Raw genomic sequence first — 10,729 nt, 5'->3', positions numbered from 1 at the left:
GGTCTTCACTGATCACACGTCGATTTTTTCCACCGATGAAGTTAGGTAATTTATTTTTTAAGTTAGGTAATGTTTTCGTAAAAGTAATAATGTCCGATGTGAATCCACTAAAGTTAAATGGTTTGTAATGTTCGAAATTTATGTGTTTCTGGTCAAATATCTGAAGTTTTCTGTTTAATAAGCGTTATAACAATCACAGTTATAGCTTCCGAAGTTTATAATATACCAACTGTTGCACATTAATAATATATATATACTGTTTTTTGGCGCTTCGCGTTAGTTATATTTATAGGCGTGTGGAGAGTTTTTCGAAATTTCAGCTTACGCAACAATACTGACGCTATATTACCGTTTACGTACACACGTATATATTGTTGATTCTTACACTCGAGAATATTCTACAACTTTAGAGAATAGGCGGAATTTCGTAACACAGATTGAACAGTATAAGTTATATACTTTTCTAAATTTAAATTCAACTTAAACAAATATCGATATTAAAATAGATATGTAATAGTAAATCCGTCACATATCGTACATTCTTGGTGTTATTTTTTTTATTATTATTCATATAATAACGGCTGTTGCATGTAGTTTAGCGTAATCTATTTAAACACAGGAACCACGTGTGTTTCACCAAGCAAAATAATATACTCTTATAAATTCACATGATAACATAAAGCAAGTCAATCAAGAAATACTACTTTATTGTTGAATTTCCGGCCAAATATCACAAAGATATGTATTAATAGAGAGATCCGTGTTCAAGTCGGGCCATTACTCCACATCAGATGATTTGTGTATATCTCATTTATCTGGGTTATACGCTAAAGAAAAATTGACTTTCACTACAGCCTACTATAGGAATTTTAGCAATGAAACACATGTAAGTAAGTATTTATTTAGCTACTCTGGCATGCGTGAAAATTTTTTCTGTCCATGTTTGAGTCGAGTCATAGACTATTTATAAAGACACAACCTTATTATGTAATAAATCTTTATTAAATATACAACAAACCTGATATTCAAGAACAGAAAGATAATGAGGTAATAAATTCTACCATCTAGGAAATAAACCTTTTTATACTAAATTTCCCAAATATTTATTTTTAGTTTTTCATAAAGCAAACGTCTAACTAAAACGTGTCTTGCTTTCAGTTAAAGTTTATTTTTTATTAATTGCCTTCAATTCGCTAACTTCAATTTTTGTATTCTACCTTGTTAACTATACCTTGTCAAAAGATTATGGGCCTCTAAAAGCATAACAAAACAGGAAAATGTAATTTTGTGGCTATAGGTAATCCTTAACATGTTTTATGTGATAAATAATAGTGAAAAGTAATGTTTCACACATCACATTTAAGGTAATATGCTCCTAAATTGTGTTTTTATATAGCAGGGAAAGTGACATGAATTTATCTGAATGTTCCTCCTCTCCCGTCGTGTGGTTCAGCGGTAATTCTCACATTTTATAACATTAAAATTCAGGTTTCGATACCCGAGATGGGCAGAGCATAGATAGCCCATTGCGCAGCTTCGTGCTTAATAACTAATAAACAAAATTGATTGGGTATGCTTCTTGTGGACTGCGGAAATGATACTTGTTAAGAATGTTGAGAATGAGAAGGTGCTAGTGTGTGACTTGAATTGCAAAACGTGAAGTGTAAAAAAATACATGTGGAAATGGCAAGAGATATTGGAATATACAAAACGCTAAATATTTCCTCACTTGAGGAAATGCAAATACTGCTTCTCCAATAAAGGGTTAAACAATGCTAGTGACATGAATTCCAGCAGCTTGTATATCCAGAAATAGCATGTCGAACTTCATGTCGACATATAAATAGAAGAGAGAGTCAATAGGATACATCACGTGAAGTACATGTGTTACACAAGAGCAGAAAGCGTAAATAGGAGAAAGCGGAACAAAGTGAAATATGAAACAAAGTAGGTGGCTCCACCTATAATCATGTGCTCGATTTCATCCACAGGTAATATGAGCAATTTCATACCTTTAATGATTCCCATAGTTACATTTTGCTTCCCTACGTGTCTATTCAAAAGTGTAATATGCCATTTCATTTTAATTATCAGGAAATAATTTAGCTGATATATTTAACAATGTGCAAATATAAATTCAAGAGAAAAAATGTTATACTTAAAACTCAAACCAATCGCCATTTTTATATTAATTAATTAACTGCCAAATTACTGATACACTAGTTCTGCTAACTTTCTGCAAGGTAGTTTTAAGTAGGACTAACATCCAATTAAACATGATGGTAACCAAAAAACAAAACATGCCACAGAAATTAACAGAAGACCTACAATTAGTGATATTACTTTGAATGTAAAGGCAATCGTAATAGACTGCTCCTTATCCAAAATATAAGAATATGCTGTATTCAAGAGGCTAAGAAGAATGAGGAAGGACACCCAGTAATATTCTGAAAATTGGTTGTAAAAGAAATTAAAATCATAAGCACCATAGAAACAAACAAAAAGAAATGCAAACAAATACAAGATACATACCTGACGTGAAATATTTTGTTTTTAATGCAGATATTCTGTAACAGTAACCAAAAAGGTACCGCATAGTATGGTTTTCAGTTAGTACTCAACAGATAACTAAAAAAAAACTCTGGATGACAAAAAAAACACAAACAATAGCTTATACGAGCACGGTCAAATTAAAAGATCTACAAAGACGAGAATTTAAGAACACAACGAATGTACTATATTATATAAAACGGTAAAAAAACTCATTTCATAAAATGAAAACAACATAATGAAACAACCACCAAACAGGAAAATAAAAATAGAAGATACCTTCAACATTGAGTTCACTGAAAGTGCTCTTAAGCAGCCAAGCACAAAAATAATTAACACTTGGATGTGCTTTTAATAGATAATTAAAAGAGATGACGGTAACTATAATCTTGAAGAACTGTAAATATAATATGATTCCTATCAAACAAAAATGTTCTTATATAACTTTAGTCAAAAATAATTGTTAGAAATGTCTACATTAAATGTTTTTACCTTTTAGTACCGTTATATTAGAATTACGTGATTTATACGTGTCTTTCCGGCCCAGCATGGCCAGGTGGTCAGGGCGCTCGTCTCACAATCTGCGGGTCGAGGGTTTAAATCCCCGTCACACCAAACATGCTCGCCTTTCAGCCGTGGGGGCGTAATAATGTGACGGTCAATCCCACTATTCGTTGGTAAAAAGAGTAGCCCAAGAGTTGGCGGTGGTTGGTGATGACTAGCTGCCTTCCCTCTGGTCTTACACTGCTAAATTAGGGACGGCTAGCGCAGATAGCCCTCGTTTAGCTTTGCGCGAAATTAAAAACAAACAAACAGTATCGAATGATGAACTATCTCGTGACTCAGCTTATGAAGAGTATGGCAGGGTATTTATTAACTGAATAGGTCACGAGAGTACATCTCATGTGATCATAATTTACATAATCTATTGCCACATTAATTATATTTGTACGTCACTGCTAGGGAAGCTGGTGTCAGTTTCATTATACATACATATTTACTCAAAATATAAATGATTAGCTAGAAGGTGAGTTAGTGTTTTAATGTGACTAAAAATTCATAGATAAACTAAACAATAGAAGGAATAATACATAGACGATAAACAAACAATAACCATAAAAAAATAGAGCTTGCTACCTCACACTCCTTCTTCCTTGGAAAACGAAGTGATGAAATTAATCACTTCGTATAAATTATCACAATTTTCGTATCCTTACTTTTAACTCCCTCTTTATACTGACATCATGAATCCTTTACATTTTAGGTATAGATACCTTACAAAAAAAATACAATTCATGTTTTTAAATCTTCTCTAGCTTCCGACTCTGGTTCGGCTTACTGGAAGTTTAAAAGTTCGAAGATCAGCTAGCTATGATAGTTAACTCTGCAGCGTGGTTGCAATGTCCTTTGAGGAGGAGATAGAGTTAAGTCATCAGCAGGATGGAAAGTGGACACACCAGCAGAAGCTCTTTCTCTTGTGGAGGAGCGGCCGTCAAGTCTTCTGTAGTCGACATTTTTGTTTTGCTGCAACTGCTTAGAATAATTACCATCTTCTTCACTGTCGAGAGAATTGTCACTGTGTAAAAATATATGTATCTTTATATTAGAAATCGTCCTATAACTGCCCCTGATCTTGGATCTTTTAATTCATATACTAATGGAGTAACATACTTTGTAATTTCAAAAAGGCTATTACATCTAGGGGCAAATTTTGTGTCCTTAATAATACTAAATCACCTACTTTAAATGTGTCTGGGCGTCTCTTACAGTTGTAGGCTTGTCGCTGTCGCTTCTGAGCCTTTTCAACATTGGACCTTGCTTTCTGTATGACATATTGTAATTTTGCTGGTCGTTCATCTATGGTTTGAAGTGTGCTGTTGAGTATTTCGTCAGTTGGTCTCAAAGAAGGAAGAGCTCTCATCCCAAATGAACTGTACAGGATGTGTAACCTGTAGTCTCATAAACAGAAGTTTTAGTAGCTAGAGATAAATGATTATCCCAAGTTAGATTTTTTTTCAATATAAGCAGATATCATTCTACCAACATTTCTATTTACTCTTTCAGTAATGTCAGACTGAGGATGATATGAGTTGTAAAGATGTGTTTAATTTCCATAGGTTTACAAGTTTTATCCATCAAATGAGACACAAATAGTGGGCCATTATCAGATACAAGAGTCTTAGGAATACCATATCTACACAAGTATTCACTAATTAGGTTTTTATAATCATCTTCCCGGTTATTTGTTTGAGAGGATATAATTCAACCCATTTACTGAAATAATCACAACCGACAAATAACTATTTCCTGTCCTAGACATAGGATAATATTATCTCACCAGGTTCCATTAGTTTAGTGTTCTTTATAATTACAGTTGGCCACTTCTGATCAAATTTAATGGTTTCACAAATATGATATGACAATATATAATTTTTAATGTCCTTTCTCATACCAGGCCAATAAACACCGTCTGGATAGTTTGTCTATTGTTTTTCAGACAACTAGATGACCAGTCTCAATGTATTGCGAATAATTGGTCTGAATTCACCACTGTTAGCAACCATTTTTGTGTAATAAAGAACATTTTCATTCAAGACATAGTGTTAGGATTTACTTACATTCTCTACAAGTATAGTATAAATGTCTGGTAGTAGTCCAGTTTGAAATAAGAGTATATATGCATCTTTAGCTTGTTCAGTAGCCAATTGTTCTCTAGTGTTAACATTGACAATGGCAAAAAGTTTAGTTGATAGCTTACTGATGTCCAATTCTGGAGTTTCTTTTGGAGGGTCAAAAGTATGTCTCGATAGGGCATCAGGAAACTGGTTCTCGTATCCTTTTCTGTGAAGTATTTCAGTTGTTAAGCTTTGTAATTTCAATGACCAATGCATCAGTCTACCAGTTAACTTTGGAGCTGTCTGTAACCATTTCAAGGCAGTGTGGTTAGTTATAACCGTAAATTCTTTTCCATTTAGGTATATCTTAAAGTTTTTTATAGCTCAGACTATGGCTAGACATTCTAACTCTTTACTAGTATAGTTTCTTTCTGCAGAGTTCGGTGTTCTACTGGCATATGCAATGACACCCTTCTGACTGCTCCTAATTCGACATTCAAAGAATCGGTATGCAAAAAATAGTGTTAAGCTTTTCTTGAGAGTTGCAAGACAGGGAATTCACATAAAGCTTGCTTTAATTCCCAGAATGTATCATCACACTGGGAGGCCCATTTCCACCTGATATGCTTCCTTCATAATTGATATAAATGTTCAGCGATTGTAACAAAGTTACGAATGAAATGATTGTACCAGGTACACATACCCAAGAATGTACTTAACTCTTTGCAGTTTCTTGGAGTTGGGAAGTCTGTAACAGCTTTCACTTGTGTGTATTCCCTCAGAAGAAAGTTTAAATCCTAAATATGATACTTCTTGTTGGCAAAATTTGCTTTTAGAAACTTTCACAGTAAGATTAGCTGTACGTAGCTTGTATAAAACCAATTCAAGGTTTCAAGTGTTGTTCAAATGTGAGTGAAAATATTATAATATCATCAATATATGCCTTGGAATATTTAGTCACTCCTGTTAAAGCCTTATGCATAAGCTTTTGGAAGGTGGCAGGTGCATTTTTAAGATAAAAAAAGCATCACTTTAAATTGATAAAGTTCATTATCAGTTATAAAGGCGATCTTCCATCTTAACAGGTATCTGCCAGTATCCACTTGATAAGTCTAATGTTTTGATATAGGTTGCCCTTGACAAAGCATTCAAAATATCACTTATATGAGGCAATGGATAGCAGTCAGGATCTGAGACTTGATTTAACTTCCTGTAGTCCACACAAAACTTAAAATCACCAGTCTTCTTGACAATAACTACTGGAGAAGCTCAAGAAGAAGTGGAGAGTTTAATTAACTCATCATGATGCATTTCATCCACTTGATCATGTAGCATGTAACGATATGGTTTATATTGGCATATATCAACACAAATTGATTTAATTGTTCGCAGTCTTTATTCTTTAAATGTGAACATTGTACTCCTCTCCCAGGATATTTTAAGTCTCGGAATCATGCCTAACAGATGGCACATTTATGAAGAAGTTACGAGTTGCTTCATTTTGCTGAATGAAGTCTAATCAAATAAGACAAGATACAGCCAAATATTTGATTACCCCAAAACATTGGTCCACAATGCTATTTATTATCAATAGTTTAGCTTCAAAGTATCCTAACCGTTGACAGTTAGTCATTTCATCTGCAAGACTCACGTTACCTTTACTCCAAGTTTTTAATTGAAGTGTTGGATCATTTCTCCTGATTTGTTGCGATGTATTATAATTTATTACTGAATAATTCAATCCAGTATCAATATGATCTACAACCCCCACAACATTAACTTTTATCGTTAGGTGTGGAAAATCCGGTTTAGTTGTATTTAAATATTATACACTTCACGATATCTCTTTCTGTAGCTTCACGGTTCCATATTTTATAAGTTTTCACAGTTTTCCAAATACAGGTCTCAACTAACTACCTGAATTAGTGCGGAACTTTCTACTAAAGAGTTCCTCAGCCAATTCGATATTATCTAACACCGCTGGGTATAAATTAGTTAAAGTTTCTTTAACTTCTCTCCAGTGTTCGAAAGCCATTTCTGATCCGAAAGCCTTCCACCGATTTTGTTTGTTAGCTAAGTTTCCTCTGTAGCTACTCAAAGGCTATCTGCGCTAGCCGTTTCTAATTTTGAAGTGATAGACTAGAGGGAAGGCAGCTCTAGTCAACACCTCCTATAGTCAACTCGTCAGCTTCTCTAATCAAATAATGGGGTTTACCGTCATATTATAACGCTTCCACATATTCGGTGGTCAGATTCGAACCCGCAATCTGCAGATTGCAAGTCGAGCGTCCTAAACCACCAGGCTATGCCTAGCCAAGAGAATCAACGAACACTGTCCAGAACAAAAGGTATACGATACGCAAATGTTGTGTATCTGACTCTTCTGTAGCATATATTCAATATTAGCAAATTTTGGGTTTTTATTTTTTAAAATTTTAATGTGGAACATACTAAATCCGACCGAAGTCGTGTGCTAATTCAATTCTAGGTGACACTTTATGTATCAGGATTCAGACAAGGAACTTGTATATTATTTTCTGAGATTGTTATATTGTGTTCCATATGACCTTGTGCATGTAAGATTATTCTATAATTTTTATGCGGAACAGAATTACTTCTGAATTCCTGGTGAACTACAGAAATAATATGGATTATGAGAGCTGTTTTGACGCTTCTGATCAGATTCATGACTGACTTCAGAGAGCTAAGATTAGCTAGTCAGGTTTTATCTTTGTTTTCACCTCCTTAAACGTTTATTTATTCTTTCATTGATAATGTCGTCTCCAGTACTCAATTTATTAAAAGTAGTCTTTATTTTAGTTTCATTTTTCTAAGTAAAATTTCATTTGTTTATTTTTTGTTTCGATACAGTTCGATGCATTAATTTTTCTAAACGGTCAGCCGTTCGTTTGTTTTGTTTATACAGTTAATCATATATTTGTTTTTGTTCGTTATCACAACGAGTCTCGTCACTTTATTCCACGTGCAACAAAACACTACTCCTGTCCTTCCAAATTCAAGATTCACGAACCTTTTACTGTTTCGGAAATCAGGTAACTATGTTGAAAGCGTTATCCTTGGAATACCACTCATGCTTGGGACAGCTTCGTTTGGGGATTGCTTGATATACTGTGGCAGGTTTTTGAAACGTACTGTATCATGCCGTGTTTTCTTGAATAAAATTTATAATTGTCAATGTATTTCTAGTGAAATTTAATTCACAGAGGAAGATAAGTTTTTCAATATAATTGTTTTATACACAGTGTTTTCTTCGTTTATAATTATAATTAAAAATATAGTTACAAGCTTCATATAAGAACATCCCCCGGTGGAACAGCGGTAAATTTACGGACTTACAAAACTAAAATCCGGAATTCGATTCCCTGCGGTGGACACAACAGATAGCCCAATGTAGCTTTGCTCTAAAACAAACATATAAACGCACATTTTTAATTAATGGCGCTAAAAAGTAACGCTTAAAAACTTCAGAGAATATACAAACAAATCCATATCTTTCAAATATATATATTTATGTCATTACTTAACATTGCTTTAAGGTCTCTATGTTTCTTTATGTAAAACACATAAAACTCAAAATTTCAGTCTCTGACCAAGTATAAGAAATTCAGAAATGAAATGTAGTAACGTGGCCAATAAACATTCATATATTTCGAGGAAAGTTTTTTTTTGTGTGTGTTGTTGTTTAGAAGTGTAAGATGGCGCTACAATCTAGTATATTTTGTTTACTTTGTGGCTTAATATCATCGTTCTTGATTATAATATAAAATTTTTGTCGTTACTTAGTGCTTAAGTCTCTAATGTTACTACCTTAACTGTAACCTTAGTGAACTGAAAAGAAATCACGTATAAGTTCGGCAAACAAAACACACGCACGCGCACATTTAACAGAAGTGTATTGTGTGTTATATGAATAAATGTAACAAACTCTTCATTAAAATGTCTTCAATTTCAAGAACGTTTCAGCAAATTCACAAAATATATATTTCATATATCACAGTAATATTATTTAATTTTAAAGAGCTTGATTTGCAATATATTATACACCGCTAGAAATAGCAAAACTTGAAAAAATGCTGCTGGAGGATATTGCTTATATATCAGGCATTACTAGATTATACAAATAAAACTTTTGTAAACAATTCATTCTCGAAAACAACGACAATATAATGTAGCACAGTGTCATAATAAAACGATAGCAGTTTTAAATTTAGCAGTGTCATAATAAAACTCAAACAAACAATATTAACTTGAAGCAGAGAAATGTCATAAAGAAACTAATTAACATTAAGTATAGCAATATCATATTAAAACTAAAAACTGTTAACTTATAACATAGCAGTATCATAGCAACCTAAAAAAAAACAATATCATCTTAAAGTACAGAAGTATCAAAATAAAAATTAGACAAATTTATCAAAGTGACATAACAAACTAAAACAAAACAATATCATCTTAAAGTAAAGAAGTATCAAAATAAAAATTTGACAAATTTATCACAGTGTCATAACAAACTGAAACAAAACAATATCATCTTAAAGTAAAGAAGTATCAAAATAAAAATTAGACAATTTAGCACAGTGTCATAACAAACTAAAACAAAACAATATCATCTTAAAGTAAAGAAGTATCAAAATAAAAATTAGACAATTTAGCACAGTGTCATAACAAACTAAAACAAACCAATATCATCTTAAAATAAAGAAGTGTCAAAATAAAAATTAGACAATTTAGCACAGTGTCATAACAAACTAAAACAAAACAATATCATCTTAAAGTAAAGAAGTATCAAAATAAAAATTAGACAATTTATCAAAGTGACATAACAAACTAAAACAAAACACTATCATCTTAAAGTAAAGAAGTATCAAAATAAAAATTAGACAATTTAGCACAGTGTCATAACAAACTAAAACAAAACAATATCATCTTAAAGTAAAGAAGTATCAAAATAAAAATTTGACAAATTTATCACAGTGTCATAACAAACTAAAAACAAAACACTATCATCTTAAAGTAAAGAAGTATCAAAATAAAAATTAGACAATTTAGCACAGTGTCATAACAAACTAAAACAAAACAATATCATCTTAAAGTAAAGAAGAATCAAAACAAAAATTAGACACTTTATCACAGTTTCATAACAAATTAAAAAACAATATCAATTTGAAGTACGGCAGTATCATAAAAAGCTAAAAGAAAATTCAATTTGAAGTAGTACAAAGTCAGAATAGAACCACAAAATACAATTATGTTTTGTTCCAATTGTATCCATTTGCAAAGTGTTGATTCAAAGCTTCTCGATTAATATAACATTAGAATATATTTAGAATGGTAAATAAATGCAACTCATTCATTATAAATAATTTTTTAAACTGTGAATAGATGGAGCCAGTATCATAATTTCGGCTTAAATTTCAGCTGGTACTTAATATTGATTTTATATCTCCCTTTTTTTTAGTTGAACTTGTAAATGTTGGTAGTTAACTGGGAATTATGTGCTTTTCGTAAACTAAAATAAAAAAAAATTAAATAAATTTAGAATT

The sequence above is a fragment of the Limulus polyphemus genome, unplaced genomic scaffold (assembly GCF_000517525.1).
Source record: "Limulus polyphemus unplaced genomic scaffold, Limulus_polyphemus-2.1.2 Scaffold2601, whole genome shotgun sequence".
NCBI lineage: Eukaryota > Metazoa > Arthropoda > Merostomata > Xiphosura > Limulidae > Limulus > Limulus polyphemus.
This window is presented reverse-complemented; position numbering follows the sequence as displayed.